The 17,964-nt window shown below is 41.3% G+C and overlaps 1 protein-coding gene and 1 long non-coding RNA gene across 3 annotated transcripts in view; one reads left to right on the plus strand and one right to left on the minus strand.

Annotated features, from left to right (window-relative positions):
- Positions 1 to 736: 736 nt before the first annotated feature.
- cyp2r1 (cytochrome P450, family 2, subfamily R, polypeptide 1) overlaps positions 737 to 17,964 on the plus strand; it is a 119,349-nt gene continuing 102,121 nt past the window's right edge. The window contains exon 1 of one of the 2 annotated variants that reach the window (XM_084107835.1): positions 737 to 1,021. The gene's annotated coding sequence lies outside the window, so the exon portion shown is untranslated. The remainder of the gene's footprint in view (positions 1,022 to 17,964) is intronic. The other variant, XM_084107834.1, reaches the window with a different exon arrangement.
- LOC311078832 lies at positions 4,965 to 6,389 on the minus strand. The gene is made up of 3 exons (XR_014605289.1): positions 6,299 to 6,389; positions 6,119 to 6,209; positions 4,965 to 6,028 (listed from the first exon to the last, which is right to left on the minus strand). It is a non-coding gene; the product is annotated as an uncharacterized lncRNA (long non-coding RNA).

A 17,964-nucleotide genomic window follows, 5' to 3' on the forward strand; every position in this document is an offset into this window, starting at 1 on the left:
TTGTGATTTTGGGGCAGCCACAATTCGTACATTTCAAGCTCTTGAAACTTGTCTGTATAAGTCATCTCGACCTGTTCTCCACATCAAAACCTCTCTTCACATCTTCTTGTTTGAAATCTGTGGTGCGTTTTAATATTTTAAAGACGGAACCTTGGACGTCAATAAATTACTTATAATTGGCTTTCATGTTTATGGCGGCAGTTTTCTTAGATTTCTGCGTTATTGTGTGCCATTATGCATTCTGCTCAGCATTATGGATTTTTCTGTAAGGTTAGTTCGAGCAGCGGTAGAGACGCTGAGTAAAACCGAACACAAACCCCATTTAGCATTGTGCTGGGTGATTCCTGATGGACCCGTGTGTCCAGTGAACTCTCCGTTGGCCTGCTTTCTATTCCAACTGCCTGAAGGCTGTTTTCCATAGCCATATTAATGAGAACATCTCCACATCTACCGTCTAGCGCTGCGGTGAGGAAGGGGATGGGCCTCACTTTGTGTGTGTGTGTGTGTGTGTGTGTGTGCTTGGGTGCATGGTCCTATTTGCACTATACCTATACTAATCTCACAGCCTTGATCAGGGTACAGTAAATAAACCCCCAAGGCCTCTATTGATCAGCCTTGAATTTGTTTTTCTCTGAACGTGGCATCTACTTAGTTATTACAGATGTTACTCTGCGTCAATGAATTATTTTATCAAAACAGGTATGCTGCATTAACTATTTATTTTGAAGTAAACTCTCTTTCAGAGCGAAATGTCCAGGTTACCACACACACTCTTTTGTGTGTGTGTGTGACAGCGCTCAGTGTGGAGGTTGTGGGTCAATATGGACCTTGTTGGATGCCAAGCCCCGATGGTGTTCTCCGTGCTGAGCCGGGATTGTAGCAGTAGGTTACAAACTTCAATCTCTGCAAAAGCAGTGTGCTTTCATTATTTATGGGCCGCAGCAATATGGGGGGCGGAAGAATGAGGTGTCAGGAGTGAGGGGCTTGTATGTCTTGTAACAGATGTAACAGACGTACACAGGTACAGTAGTGTAATGATAATTATTAACAGGCATGCGTGTACTTTAGTGCATTATAGCATTCAGGCTAAATCACTGTGATGAAAAATTGAGGTTTCACTTTATTTTGATGTGTATCCCTTTCAACACATTCTGTTGACTATAAGTAACGTCACACCTACATGTCTACTAACTCATTAGAGTGTTAGTAGAGTATTAATAGACTGGAAGGGTTAAGGTTAGAATAAGTTTACATGTACTTGCAAAGTTACTTAAAGGCTTTTCACACTGCGCTTAACCATGGGTTATCGGGTTACTAAAGGAACGTTTCACACTTGTAATTTAAAAGGGGGGGTTAGCACCGCTTTTTCCCTGGGGTTATGAAACCTTGCACTGCTTTTGTGGTGTTAACTCCACATTGCACTGCCAAACTTGTACAGTGTGAAACGATGCAGTGTTAGAATGTTACAAGATGCTTAGCAACCGTCAACCAATCACGTACCTTATATTCACATGCTTTGGGCAGTCATTGAGACACTGTACGATGTATATAAAAAGTAATTTCTGCATTTGATAGGAAAAATGTCAAACAGCAATGGAAAACGTGACAATTGGAGTGAAGAAGAGACATTCATCGGTTCATTCTTACCTTTTATAGTTCAAAGGTCCTTCAGAATTTTATTTTTTTTTATAGTACAGTCAGCAATGTGTAATATGAGGACGCGCAATGCTAGAGCCTTCATGTTAACAGGTCACATGCTGCGTTCATCCAGTCAGTGACACTGGCACTGCGCATATGCAAATAAGGACGTTAACCCAGGGTTTAGTAATGTACAGTGTGAAACGTCACCTTATGAATACCCAGGATTAATTGTTAACCTGGGGTAAATTATGAGCAGTGTGAAACGTGAAGCAAGATAACCCAGGATTCCATTTACCCGGGGTTTAGAATGACCCAGGGTTAAAAGTGTGAAAAGCCCTTTATAGTCAGTAGAATGTCTGTTGGGGGAGCAACACAATAAAGAGTTTGCAGATATTAAGCAGCAGTCTACTAATACTCTAATGAGAGTTAGTTGACATGTTTCAAAGCTACTTGTAGTCAGCAGAATGTTCAAAAGGGACCATCAAAATAAAGTGTTAACAAAATCGATTGTATGCTTCTTTTGTTCTGTATGATTTATAACATGAAGATGAATAAGACAAAAGAGACATCATAGGGGCAAACAAAACAGTAGGAAATTTATGGAGCTTAAAATATGACAATATGATTTGAATTTGAATTGTGTAAATTTGAATTATTTACAAGTGAAATCTAACAAAATTGAATTTTAGGTGGTAGTTTAAATAGTTCTGAATGTGATTTTTTTTAAACGAATATTGAACATTTGAAATTTAACAAATTGAAATGTTTTTATGGCTGAATTTTATAGACATGTATTTTCAAACAGCTAGTTTTTTTGTTCTGAATTCGTATACTGCAAATATTCAGTTTAAAAAAAAAACAGATTCAAGTTTTCGAGATGAAGAAATTCGGAACTTCAAATTCAGTTTTCTAAAATTCAATCTCAAAAATTCAAGTTCAAAAATTCAGATCTTACAGAAAGTAGGTCACAGGTCATCCACAGGGAAGAGTAAAGGATCTCAGATAAGTCGAACAGAGCATTTTGGCTGCACTGCAGTAGTTTTCTGCCGCAAACGCGATGGTGGTTCACGAGAATACGTGTATCTTTCGTTCAGTCGTTTTTTAATTTAATATTAAGAGTAGAATAATGAGAAAACAGCTAGAGTATTAGATTCTAATATTCTAGTAATAATAGTCCGCTGCAGCAGTTGCACGGAGCTTACAAAACGCGTGTATTGCAACTATAGGCTACATTTAATTTTCTCATCAAACAACTAGACTAACGAATGGCTCGGTACAACAGAAGAGCCTAGAAAGGGCTTTTTCTCTGTGTAGACCAGCAGTTGGTCTGAATTTAACCTAGGCTATAGCCTATTTCCTGGACTGTATAGGCTAAGTCACATTTTATCATGAAACACGCTGTGATTTATTCCAAAGTGACTCAGGCATATATAATGCATTTAATGTTAAATAATCTAAATGTTGACTTTCAAAAGTAGGCGCGCCAAGAAGGCTATTCTCTGTATTTTGGTTCATTTTTGGTGTGTGCCAGAAAGATCTAAAGAGACCGAGACGCGCTAAAGCAGCGCATCATGTTGTTTTATTTATTTTTCAATGACATGATATTTTGTAGTCATTTTGAATGTACACAAATAAAAATATACATTTTACTGTTTCGGATGATGTCATATTATCTGTATGACTATAAATAACAGAGTATTAAGTTATTTCCCAGCAGTGGAACAAATCCAAGTGATGGCGCTCACGCATCGCGCTCTCACACAACATAGTAGGCTATCAGTTCTGGCGTTGCTTCATATCGCAGACTGTTCATTATCAAAATGAAACACAGTCAACCAAACATATAAAAAGTTATTCTGCCTAATTTAATTGGTCTGCTGTACAATATAAAGGGCAAGCTGTGCCACACACAGTCCTACTTGTTATTCCAAACATTTCCCTTGCTGTGAAGACGCTGATTTAGCCTATACGTGTATTTTGGGACTCGACTGAAGTATGAAGCCTTCTTTATATTAATAGTTAGCATCCACATGTTACATTGCAAATATGAAAACTTTTAACTGAATGAGAGATGCGCGACCGTTTCGATTTAAATAAATTTGTTTAGGCTTGGCGTTTAAAAAAGGGCACAATATAGGCTATTTTTATAGTCTATGTAGCCTATATTATTTTATTATACATGGCTACTTATTTTTCATTCTTGTTGTTTTCTGTATTCATTTGTCATACAGTAAGGGAAAGTAAAATATGCAACACATAGCCTACATGTTAATAGTGTTTATCATGTAAATGTTGTATTTTATTTACAGGTCTTTTACACTATTGCTGAATAGGCTAATATTAAAATGTTTTTTTTTATGACGCGTTTCTCTCTCAACATGATGCGGTGTGACTTGCACTCATGTGCATGCGACTTATTTTCTGGCAAATACGGTCAAATGTTGCTGTATTATTACAAAATGCATAGAGTGGAGACCATTTGGGCAAAAAAAAACAAACAAAAAAAACATATTGTGTTCATTACCCCCACCCACATTTGGGCTTAATCACTGTTATTATTAGGAAATGTATTTAGGTGTAGACAAAATCAGTTATGTTTATTTATAAATATGAACGTACCTCGCATTTCCCGGACACTAGCCGTTAGTCTACTTCTTTGGCCTATTTTTTTAGCTGGCCAGTTCTCAAAATCTGTGTGGAAAAGCTGCGGAGAGCGGAGAGAACGCACAATGGCTTTGCTGTGGAAGTTTTTTTTTTTTTTGGAAGTTTAGTTGCCAGAGAAAATAACACACCGTTTTGTTTAACATCAATTGATACTCAATATTAATTAAATAAATAAATATAATGTCAGAGAATGCACAAAGCGCATCCTTTTGAGATGTAAATTATAATACATTTTAATAAAACACACAAGGCCTACATCATAAAACTCAGAAGATTATGTATTTTAATATATTATATTATAATACAAATAAAAAGGCGTCATACTTCAGTCGAGTCCCAAAATACACGTATAGGCTAAATCAGCGTCTTCACAGCAAGGGAAATGTTTGGAATAACAAGTAGGACTGTGTGAGGCACAGCTTGCCCTTTATATTGTACAGCAGACCAATTAAATTAGGCAGAATAACTTTTTATATGTTTGGTTGACTGTGTTTCATTTTGATAATGAACAGTCTGCGATATGAAGCAACGCCAGAACTGATAGCCTACTGTTGTGTGAGAGCGCGATGCGCGAGCGCCATCACTTGGATTTGTTCCACTGCTGGGAAATAACTTAATACTCTGTTATTTATAGTCATACAGATAATATGACATCATTCGAAACAGTAAAATGTATATTTTTATTTGTGTACATTCAAAATGACTACAAAATATCATGTCATTGAAAAATAAATAAAACAACATGATGCGCTGCTTTAGCGCGTCTCGGTCACTTTGGAATAAATCACAGCGTGTTTCATGATAAAACGTGACTTAGCCTATACAGTCCAGAAAATAGGCTATAGGTTATAGCAAATTCAGACCAACTGCTGGTCTACACAGAGAAAAAGCCCTTTCTAGGCTCTTCTGTTGTACCGAGCCATTCATTAGTCTAGTTGTTTGATGAGAAAATTAAATGTAGCCTATAGTTGCAATACACGCGTTTTGTAAGCTCTGTGCAACTGCAGCAGCGGACTATTATTGCTAGAATATTAGAAATCTAATACTCAAGCTGTTTTCTCATTTTTCTACTCTTAATATTAAATTAAAAAACGACTGAACGAAAGATACCTGGATTCTCTTGAACCACCACCGCGTTTGCGGCAGAAAACTACTGCAGTGCAGCCAAAATGCTCTGTTCGAATTATCTGAGATCCTTTACTCTTCCCTGTGGATGACCTGTGACCTACTTTCTGTAAGATCTGAATTTTTGAACTTGAATTTTTGAGATTGAATTTTAGAAAACTGAATTTGAAGTTCCGAATTTCTTCATCTCGAAAACTTGAATCTGTTTTTTTTTTTAAACTGAATATTTGCAGTATACGAATTCAGAACAAAAAAACTAGCTGTTTGAAAATACATGTCTATAAAATTCAGCCATAAAAACATTTCAATTTGTTAAATTTCAAATGTTCAATATTCGTTTAAAAAAAATCAAATCAAAAACCACCTAAAATTCAATTTTGTTAGATTTCACTTGTAAATAATTCAAATTTACACAATTCAAATTCAAATCATATTGTCATATTTTAAGCTCCATAGAAATTGATCTGATGTGTATCAATCTCTCTCTGTGTTTTGTTTGTCTGAGTTGTTCGGATGCAACCCCAGAGGCTTTCTGCTCCCTCAGGTTTGTGGGTTGTGTAATGGATGTCCCACTTGTTCGTTAATTGCTTCAGTGTCCCTGAGCACAAAGGGAAGGTTAAATGATGCTATAAATGATGCTGATGTTGTGTATGTGGATCTGTTACAGTGCAGAGGAAGTCTCTCTCACTCTTTCCTTCTCCATTTCCCTTGTCTTGACAAAACGGGCTGTCCCATCCATCACATGTCCAGTTGTTGGTTTCAGGCTGGGAATCCCCCTGCTGGGAGTGATCAAAACATTGAGACATATTTCAGTATGAGCCCATGCTCTTATTCTTACCCCATCATTTTTGGCATGTAAATGGCTGACCTCTTCATAAAGACTTTTAGACTTCCGACGTTTGGCTTTCAGACTCTCTGACTGACATTTTGTCCTCCAGAATAACACGCTGCAAAAAAGGAAAGGAGGTTGGGATTGTTTTGTGTTTATGTAATCAGGGCAGTTGAAAATTAATCATTGAAACTGAATCATTAAACATTGAAAAAAAGATCTTGGTAAACATTGCATAGCTGCATTGCATTATATGTAAATGATAAATTATTTTATTCAATCCTCATTTTAAAAAAAACTTTTTTTCTGGTCTTTTAGTGACAGGTCATGAATTAAGGAAACTAAATATTGTACTATGTGTATTGTCACGCAGCTAAAAAGTATTTATGCCAACTGCACTACTTTGACAATATTTTATATTCCATGTCTGATTTATGCCCTTTCTTGGAACAATTTCTGAGCTGCGGTTCTTAACTAACTGAATGAGAATATGTTAAACTAATGTAGATTCAAATGTTCTATTTGATTTAAGAATATAAAAATATATTTTTAAACTGTTTACTACTTTTTGTCAATGTATGACGACCTGAAAAGATATAAAAGCACATCATGCCAACTGTTCATTTGACCACCACCTTCTGAGAAAAATCCAGAGGAGTCCCAGTCAGCAAACCCCCAAAAAGCTGACTAATTCAAACCAAACTTACAGCCTCAACATTATAAGGCTTCCCACAAGTAAAAAAACGTATCATAAAAAGCTAAAAGACGCTTGTTAAAGACTAATAAATGAGGGAAGTCTACTGTATTAGTGAGTTGACTTGGATCTTGTGGATGTATTCTCTTAAATTGTTTATTGTGAATCTCAAGCTTCCTCAGATTTACAAGAAACTGTCAATATAAGTTAACGCTAATGATGATCAGAGACACGTTCTGTGAGTATTGTTAAAAGTTACTATGGACAAGTGTACCTGTCTTGTTCCTTCAAAAACTTGTGGTTTAAAAAGCGGAAAAAAAAAAATCTTCAATTTTTCCTTTGACTGGACTGCTGAGTTCAGCCAGGATAAATGTCGTGATTGAATTAGTGAAACCGTACTCTCACTAACCCAAGTACTTATGGCTGACTGTGACCACACACCCAAGACTGGCCAAAGAGTCTGTTCATTCTGCCCAGTGTTCACTGGAAAATTCACTGGCACATTGCACATGTTTGAAATAACGCTAGCAGTTTTTAAAAATTGTGTTCTTAGCAAAATTGAAAAGGCTGTAAAGACGATTAGATTCAATATTAAACATCCTGAGGTGCTATTCCAGGCAACGCTTAGAAACACACAGGGGAAAAAATGAAAAAGGACAGAGCCAAAACACCCCCACCCCCCTTTTAGATGTTTTACAATAGCGGCTTATTCAAATCCCAAAAATTACATTTTTCAAGCGCCTTTCATGGCTCTGGCTTTGTTATTGCTTTAACATGGGTATCAGAGGCCTATGTTTATTCAACCCTCAATTACCAAAGGCTCAGCCGGCAGGCCTTTAATTGATTGCTTTAATTGATTGGTCGGGGGTAACCATGGCTGAAAAGCAGTTTATCTTAATCAGTTGAGAGGAAATGTAGAGTGGGGCTTGATTTCCTCCAGCTGATCAACCCTGTGTGGGCTAAAAGGGGGGAGCGTCTATCGAGGCGAGAGAGAAAGAGATCGAGGGAGTGAGAACGTATATACTGTAGGTGTAGGTGGACCTGGATGGGACGTAAGGACAGGGATCAACATCTTGGATTCAAGACTGAACTTTACAATCACAGTAATGGAATAACTGTTTGTAGTCAAAGGTTTTTTTTTTTTTTTTTTTTAATGCAGTTTCCAGCAGATCATTAGGAGATTTCCCTGAAATGTAGTGATTTGTCCTGAACAAATGGTACAGTGACCCTATATGCTTCACAGTATGCAAATCAAATGTGTTTGACTTAGCTATCCCATAAGGCTACAGGGGATGGAGTCATCAGATTTGAGACTTTTATTTAAAAAAATAACAACAACAACAACAAAACACAGCATTTAATTTAAAATAGAGAAATGTAAGCCAGACCACTCTTTTCAAGTGTAAAGCACGGGACGTGCCGAAAGCTGACTGTGTTGTCACTTCTCGTCGGCTCCACCAAAAAAGCTGCAATTGAACACAACGAAAGAACTAAAGGCGCTTGCCTTCAACTAGCATGTGCGTTCCCTTTCAGTTGTTCACGTTCGACGTAGTCGACGTCGACTGAATGGGATCACACTAGGGAGCCTGTCTTCTTCGAGTACTATTGAACGAGCCAATGGAATTGGCATGCGTGATTCGTATCACACACTCCGCCCCCGCGGCGCGGGTATAAATGCGGAAGTGGATGCACGCACTAGTTGCTTTTTGCTTCGGAGCCGTTCGTCATTGATGTCTCTGAAGAGTATTGTTGTATACAACGAGCGAGTGTGTCGGTGTTCTTCAGTTGCTGGTGATTTCTACAGCGCAGTGCAGCGGTGGTCGCGAGCTTTGAGCTCTCAACTGCTGTTTTAACAGCAACAAATTTCTCTTTTTGTCTGTGTGTTGATGGTTGGTTGAGGGCGGAAAAGTGAGTGCTTCACTGTTTTCAGTTCGCTGAAATAAGTGTTGCCGCGGTCATTCCCTGTGTGCTCCGGCACTGGTGACGGGTCCTATTTTCTCAAAAAGCAACACGGGTGCGTTTGCGTCTTTCTCAAGATGCCATTCCATTTGTGTGTTTCTGGGTGCGGTAAGGCTCTGTCCCCCTCTGACGGTCATGAAAGTTGCATCACGTGTCTGGGCTTACAGCACGCTGAAGCAGCTTTTGTGGATGACTCATGTTCTCATTGCGGGAACATGACCATCTGGGCATTGAGGTCGAGACTGGGCATTGCAGTCCCCATCCCCAGGCCCCGCTGTAGCGTTCCTTCTGGGCTTCCTTCCCAGAAGAAGCCTGGAGTGCCGTCTCGGCTGGGTGACCTGACGATTACGGTGAGGGGTAATCCGCCCGGCAAATCCCAGTGGATCCCTCCCTCCTCTTTCACGCCGCAGCTGGTGGAGCCCCCCGATGAGCGCGCTGGTCCCTCCGTGGTGGAAAAAAAACCCCCAGCCGTTTCTTTCGGGGCCCCTCCAGAGGACAGGATGTCTGTCGCAGCATCGGAGGGTGAGCTGGGCTTTGGAGATGACGACTCGGCTGCGCTGCCTCCCTCTGGAAGAACAGCATTGCTGAGCCGGATCCAGAGATGGCAGCTATGCTGAAAAAGGCAGCCAAGGCGGTAGGAACGAACCACTGTGTCCCGAACCGTCTCGATTGGATGTTTGGTTTCTCGGAGCGGGTCGGTCTGGTTCTCATCCCGCCGCTCCGGTGCCATTCTTTCCTGAAGTGCATGAGGAGTTGACGAAGGCATGGACGGCACCTTTCTCTGTCAGAAACTGCCTGAGTAGCTCCTCCCCCTCACTACCCTTGATGGCAGAGCGGCAAAGGGTTACGAGGTGATACCTCCAGTGGAACGGTCCGTTGCGATGCAGCTGTGTCCAGCGACCGCTACCTCATGGAAGGGGGATCCTCATCTCCCCTCTAAGGCCTGTAAGTTTTCGTCTGTTCTGACGGGCAAGGCTTACAAAGCCTGTGGGCAAGCCGCTTCTTCACTGCATGCCATGGCGCTGCTTCAGGTCCATCAGGCCCAAGCACTCATGAACATGCACGAGGGTAGCCCAGACCGTGAGCTCTGCACTGCAACCGACCTTGCCCTCCGGGGTACGAAGGTTGCAGCTCACGCGATCAGTCTAGCAATGTCCACCCTTGTGGTCCAGGAGCGCCATCTCTGGCTCAACATGGCTGATATGAGAGAAGCGGACAAGGTTCGATTCCTGGACTCTCCCATTTCACAGGTTGGGTTATTCTGCGATGCGGTAGAGAACTTTGCCCAGCAGTTCTCTGCCGCCTTGAAGGAGGCCATCCGGCACATCCTGCCCCGGCGGCCTGCTGCTGCCTCCACCCTGTTGCCTGCGGCAGATCCTCTGCCTGCTCGTCGCCGACGCAAAAGGGCCGCTCGACCGCTTCAGGCGCTGCTAAGCCAGGTGGCAAGCGTCCCCAAGCTTGGTCTGCAGTGTTTGACCTGAAAGACATGTACTTCAGATCTCTATCCTTCAGCTCCACAGGCCTCCCGTGTTCTTGCGTTCGAAGGTATGAAGTATCAGTACGTGGTCCTACCCTTTGAGTGCTCCATAGCCAGTTGGGTCTTCAGGTCAACTGGGAAAGAGTACACTCGCTCAAGGGTTGAGGATCTCTTTTCTAGTATGGAGATGGTCTCAGCCCAGCGCATCTCTCAGATAGAGGTGGGTCAGCTCAGTGCTATTCAAGAAGTGAGAAAGGGTCCCACTGAAACTTTTTCAGAGGCTCCTGGGGCATATGGTAGACGCAGCCACACGGCTTCCTCCACATGAAGACTGCTTCAGCACTGGCTTCACGGCCGAGTCCAGAGGTGGCCGTGGCAGAGCGACACGCTCCGTGTGATAAACACCCTGGCCTGTCGCCAAACCCTCAGCCCGTAAACCGACCTTTCGTTTCCCCGGGCCAATGGCTCCTAGAACGAGTGTCCACTAATTCCGGCTGAGGGGCCACATATAAAGGGCATGCAGTAACAGAGGTCTGGGTGCCCTCCGACTGCATTGGCATCTATTGCCTCGAGTTGCTTACAATTTCCTCACTTTGAGACACCGCTGCTCAGCGAGCATGTACCAGTCTGAAAAGACAAAATTGCGACCGTTGAGCTACGCTCCCCTCGCATGTTGCAACTCGTATTGCAAGAGATGGAGCAGGTCTTGCTAGTTGCCCCTTATTGGCCCAACCGACCTCTCCTCTCGAGAGCCTTACTGACTCCTTCCTCTGAGTACATTCTCAGGGATGGGGCATGATGGCACCAGCGTCTAGACCTTGGAGAGTTCCAGGTCTAGTTCTAAAAAGAACGGGATGCGGAGGTTCTGGTTACTACCGCAAGAATTTTTATGCCGTAGAGACCATCACATTTCTGTGAGAGCACCCTCTCAAAAAGAGGCTCGCTCCCCCTTAGTAGTGGAACTTATTCATTGAATTGAGTCTTCTCTCCGTGAGGAGATCCTGAAGGTGTTTGATCACTTCAGTGTTTTCTTCCTACTAACGGTTGGAGTGAGGGCTGTCTCCTCCACCTCAAAATGTTGTGGCCTCTGTATTGACGCACATCATGATGCAGTGGATACAAATACGTGGGAAGTGCGTCTTGATTGTCAGGTTCCTGAAGGGAGCAAGGAGACTGAATAACCGCCTTGCGTCCCCTCTTTACCCTCTTGGGACTACTGCACTGCAGAGACCTCCCTTGAGCCCTACAGGCAGTGAAAAATTCTGTTTTTAAAGAAACAGTTCTCCTACTTGTTTGGTCTCTATCTAGAGGGTAGGGACTTGCCCGCATTTTCGGTCAACGAATCGTGCCTGGAGTTCGGGCCGGCTAATTATCATGACACCTGAGACCCGGGCCTGGATATATTGCCCAAAGTTCCTACCTCTCCTACTGGACCAGGTAGTGAGCCTGCAAGTGCTGCCCCAGAGGCGGCAGATCCAGCCCTGGCTTTTTCTCTGTCCGTCCGCTCCAGTGCGGTTATACGTGATCAAAATACAAAGCCTAGGCCTTAGACCAGCTCTGTCTGTTACGGAAACCAGCAGAAGGGAAGGCTGTTTCCAAGCAGAGGTTGGCCCACTACATGTGGTTGCCTTCATCTTGGTGAGAAAGTTTCACAAGATGCACGTGCCCACCTGGGTGGTGAGCTCCTCCTAAGCGAGGATATTGCTCCCTCCTAGGCGTTGACACAGAGTGCCTCGCTGAACAGATGTTAAATAGAGTTGAGGGCTGGGCGACACCTATACACGTTCATTAGAGAACTAGCCTATGTGTCGAACCGTTGCTTCCCGTTGGCTCCCTTCACATGAAGCCAGTTTCACTGTAAGCACGGATTGAAGTGTCGGCTTGCTGCGTCATTCCCTTCCTATGGACTAGATATGTGTGCAATTCTTGCTCCAGTGAGTTATTAGCCGAACCCTGTCGAGTTCCTCTATACCCTCCGGCAATGGACGTGGTGGAACTTCCGAAGCCAGGCCTATCACTCGTATGCACTGGTGGAACCTGTGTTAGGCTGGGTCCATATGTTGTGATACCTACGGCGATCCCATATGTGTATTCTTCCACGGTACGGCTCCCTGCAGCGAGCCCATGTCTTCCCTCGGCAGAGTCCACTCTGCCATCACTGTTGGTTGATCCTCCCCTCTGTTTAGGCTGGAGTCATCCCAGTGACATTCCATATGTTGTACTGCCCGGTCATCCGCCCAGTCCATATGTGTATTCTCCAAATGTTACCTCCCTTCGGGCAGGATGTGGTTTCCGCAGCGTCCCTTCCTTCCATTGATAGGGTACGCTTTCCCAGTGGTCTTGTGGAACAGCAGTTGACTTTCCTGGCCTAAGCCTTGCCCTTCTCCGCCTCAAAATTGCGGGGGGTTCGGAAGCTTTCGTCCAGGCACTGGAAGGTGGCAGCTCTAATGGTGCTTTCCATAGTAGATCCCATTCAGTCGACGTCGACTACGTCGAATGTGAACGACTGAAAGGGAACATCTCAGTTGCGTATGCAACCCTCGTTCCCTGAAGGAGGGAACGGAGACATAGTCCCTCTTAGCCACTATAGCTGGGCCACCGCTGACTCCGAGTTACTCTCGGCTCCTCAGCAAAAAGCAACTAGTGCGTGCATCCACTTCCGTATTTATACCCGCACCGCAGGGGCGGAGTGTGTGATGCGAATCACAATATCTGTCTCTATCAGCAGGTATCTACAGTCCATTTTTGTATTTTCATTCAAAAAGGGGAACCAAAACTATGACTGCAGATAAATAAACTGTGAACAAAGCAGCGCTTGCTTACCATTTTGAATATCAATCATGCTGATCTTTTATTCTTGTATTCTTCACCTTTATTCTCTTTTGATAAGCAGCCAATTGGAGTTCTCTCTTTCACTGATGGCTGACGTCGATTCAACTTACTGAACAGCCCAAAAAAACCTGATGGCACCCCACTAGAGCCAATGGTGTGGAACACACCTGAAAAAACTTAAGCCGACTGATGCTCAAAAACGGCCAACCGTTGGCTTGGTGTGTCCCGGCCTTAAGTGCTAATGGTACCAATAAAAACTCAGAAATATGTCACGCTCTTTCTCACCAGATAATGACCCAAACCTGACCCTTATTGTTGAGGTGGAATTGCACTTCAAATGTTTCAAGTGGCTTCCAGGCTTTTAACCAGCGTCTGAAAATGAAGTTCATTGAATGGGATTAGAAAATTGACCTCTTAAATGTCTGGCCCCTACATAAACTTCATTGATGTCTCCATGCCATTTAGCCTGTACTGGACGTTACAGCGCCGCCATAAGAATGGAGGAGAATAGTCTGATGGCCAAATATAAATTAAGCTAATCGTCCGGGCTCTGTTCTTTATCAGTTCTTACACTTTGCCGGTCATCTAAATCCAGAGATTTTCCAGACTCACTGTAACTTATGACAAAGCCAGAGTGTTTTCCCATGATCCCCTGCCATCATGCTCAATGAGGAAATTGTCAGATTTAATAAAATAACATGTTTCGCCTTCTCTGTTGTCACTCGTTTTGTTTGGAGCAGAAGCAGATTGCCAAGTGAACTTGGCTGGCTTTCAAGAGAATGTTGTAGTTTTGATAGTTTTGCATGAGACTTTCAACCTTGAATGATTATTCAAAGAAATGGCGGTCATAGAAAAAAAGCACGTCCTCACAGATAATTTCAAGAAAAGGCCTGGCTGACAATACGATAACCTTGTCGTTCAGGGCCGCTGCTAGTCTCTGTGTAAAAGATTGTGTGTTCTTGACGCAGGAATTGCTGGAAGAATTAATCGGTTCTCTAGTAGGTAGTAGCATGTCCTCTGTAGACAGCACTGCCACAGTGCGCCATGAACACAGGCAGCTTAAGAGCTTTGTGCAAGATCGTAGCCTGAGGGCTTTGTGTTAAGAGTTAGAACTCACAAAGCCTTTATAAGCTTCCAGAGTATGTTTAACTCAATGCAGCAACACAGAGGCGCATAGATACCTGCGTGTGTGTGCATTGGTGAAAATGAGTGCACGGGAAGGGGTTTAAATAGGATCTATTGTATGAACTACTGATTTTCAGATCCTCATAAAGCTTCATAATCAAGACCCATTATTGTAGTTTGACATCTCACCTTGAATGCTTGAATTCTCAACTGTTCTGCATTCCATTATTGGTCACTTTTGAAATATATAACACATACGTGACTTACAGGTATTCATCAATGTCCTGTCTCTGAATTATGTTTTCGCTTTCTATCATGTCTGTTTTCATCTATACTGTATCTCTCCTCGGCCACTCTTCCCAGATAAATGTTTCATGAGGTCCGCCTCATATCTTCCTCTGGAATAACGTGTCCAATAGATTATAGGAGACATCACTCAGTCACATTCACCTTAGACCACAGATCTGCATGTCCTTCATTGGACTCACATATTCTACGGAGGGGTCAAAAAAGGAAGAAAAAGTGATGGAGAGGCACATTTTATTACCCAAAAGTAACTGTCAAATAGTGTATGCGATGAGAGAACTATCAAAGGGTGCCTCTGTATCAGATGTGAAGGCTTTAAGTGGGTCATGGGCTCCTTTCAGTGTGATGCCACAGTAAAAATTCACCAGCCTATCATTATTTAATCATACTCTAATGGAAGTGATCCCCACCCCAAATATAGACCCACCTCTAAACTCAATTATTCTCTAATATGTTAACAGTTGTCACTTACAATGATGAAGACAGTGATCTCATGAACTTTCTTTCAAAAAAAGATTCCTGCATTTAGAGTTTTTAAGATAGTTCATAAATAGGCAGCAATATTGGTAATGAAAACAATTGATTAAATTTAGATTAACTTTAGACTAATAGACAATTTTTCAATCAGTAGTCAGATTCCTGAATGAACAATTCAGAGTCTTTTAGTATTGTTGTTTAATATACAATGGCAGTTATTGGATTGCATGTATACCACCTCTAGCAAGAAATGCATATTTTGCAAGAATTTCTTTAAATGCATAATACCATTCAAACATTTGTGGTCTGAAAGATTTTTGTGTGTGTGTGTGTGTGTGTGTGTGTGTGTGTGTGTGTGTGTGTGTGTGTGTGTGTGTGTGTGTGTGTGTGTGTGTGTGTGTGTTTGAAAGAAGTCTCTTATCACCAAAGTTGATAAGAGACAAAATACTATTAAATCAAAATACAGTAAAAACAGTAATATTATTAAAATTACAATAAAACAACTGTTTTCCATTATATATTTCCATTTATAATTTAAAATGTAATTTCTTTATTTGATGGCAAAGCTGAATTTTCTCCAGTCTTCAGTGTCACATGATCCTTCAGAAATATTTTTAATATACTGATTTAGTGCTCTAGAAACATTTCTTCTTATTATTAATGTTGAGAATAGTTGTACTGCTTAATATTTCTGTGGAAACTGTGATGCAATTGTTTTTTTTAGGATTTGATGAATAGTTAAAATGAACAACGTTCATATGAAATAGGAATCGTTAGTAACATTGTAAGTGTCTTTACTGTCCCTTTTGATCAATTTTATGCATCATTGCTGGATCATGTGAGGTTTTTTGTTCCCAGACCTGCTGATACTAATAGAAGTGCACATGTACCCTGTTTTAGCTGACTTTCCCATTTTCCTTCAAACTTAAACCCCACTTCCGCAATAAATCTTTCTCTGGGTTGTTTCATTCTACTGTACTTTTCCAAAAGCCTTTTGAAAGTTTTCTCCAACCTTTAGATTTGTTAGTCAAGTTGCATTTCTTTTGACCTTGAGAATCTTTCTATTTGTCATGTTTACTGAAATCCCACATTATCTTTTGAGGGATTCAAGAGCAGCAATCGATTGTTTGGCTTCTTGCAGAAACATTGTGCATTAATGAACTTTATACTGTTCTCTGGTTGAATACAACTTTTTTTCTTCTTCTTTCACTTCTGTACAGGTTTTCCCACTAGTCTCCTGTTTTTTAAGTCCACTTTTTAAAATTTAATGCAACATTACTTTACCACATTCAGAATCAGATCAAAGACTTGTGGGGGCCTAGTGTTTGAAGTGTGCTCTATTTGAAGTTGTTTCCAAAGACACTGCGTGTAAAACAAAAGTTTACATATATTTCGGCCTTTGTGGGAGCAGTGTGTAGTGCGTGCTGTATTGATTCCTGCTCTTTGAAAGAGAAGAACGAAAAAAGAGCTTTGTTGGAATTGTACTGCTGTACTGGCAGCGGGAACTGCGGTGGGATCTGGGCTCCAGTAGGAGACAGACTGATTTCCACAGGTTGGCGAAGGTCTGGGGAGTTTTGAATTGATGTGTGTATGTCGTGACCTTGCGACTGTGCTCCTGTAAATATGGCTGCAGAGTGGCCAGAAAACATTAGTGACTGGCAGACAGCCTCTTAAGTTCTGTTCAGGGAGACGAAGTGATATTCTGAGGAAAACAGCAAGATTTATGATGATGAACCATCAAAATGATGTAAGAACCCCTGTCTCAGAAATGACACAGACTCAGTATTTATCCAACAATTCTGAATATGAGTGGTGTTCCACAAAAAGACATTCAGATACATATTACTTTTTTTAAGGGACTTTCTTCTGTCTTCTGGGGTCTGCAAGTGCAATATAAACAGCGCTTCCTTAGTATCTGTAGACAAGTTGAAATTTTCATTAGATGCGAATTTACTACGCATTAATAATAATCTTCTAAAATGTGAGTTGACCTTTAAGCTGTTGTAATAGATAAAATGAATCCAATTGAAAAAAAAAAAAAACTGAAAAAGAAACATCCTTGCTTGTCTTCACTGAATATACAGTAAAAAATCAAAAAAATATTGTAGAGCAAGGTATCATTTTTCCATATTCAAATAAAGATTTTAAAGTAAAAATGTTGTCAAATTCAAATATAGATTTTAAAATAAAAATGTTGTTATATTCAAATAAAGATTTTGAAATGTAGGCTAAGTGTCAGTAATTAAACAAGTATATGTTCAGCTAATTGTCAGCCTCTTACATCTTGAGAGATTGCAGAATTCAAGCGACAAATTATGTTTTATAAACAAAGTTCAGGAGGAGCACGTTCAAATGGACAATCTAATCAGCTTGAGAGGATGCACATACACAGCCGACTCACCTAGTTACCTAGACAGTTTTCTGCATCATGAGGGACATTACACGATTACAGCCCTTTGACTCTTCCTTTGCTGGTTACTATCAGCAGCTCAGATCTGCCTTTGGCTTCCTGTTCACCAACTCGGCCCTGGTGTTTCGACCCCCATCAACCAGTTGGCTCCACCATGGCTCCTTGCTACCTGGCTCCACCTGGGACCGTCATCCTTATGGCTTCACCAGGCTTCCTCGTCCCTGACTTATTATATTTGAATCATATTTTTACATTTTAAAATATATTAAAATAGAAAATTGTTATTTTAAATTGTAATTATTTTACAATATTACTGTATTTACTGTGTTTTTGATCAAATAATGAGAAATGATGGAGAGAAACCTCATCCGGAGTTAATTCACATTAAATAATAACTATACTAAAAGTAAAAATTAAAACATTAC

Source organism: Abramis brama (genome assembly GCF_963993115.1).
Source record: "Abramis brama genome assembly, chromosome: 3".
In the NCBI taxonomy this organism is placed as follows: Eukaryota; Metazoa; Chordata; class Actinopteri; order Cypriniformes; family Leuciscidae; genus Abramis; species Abramis brama.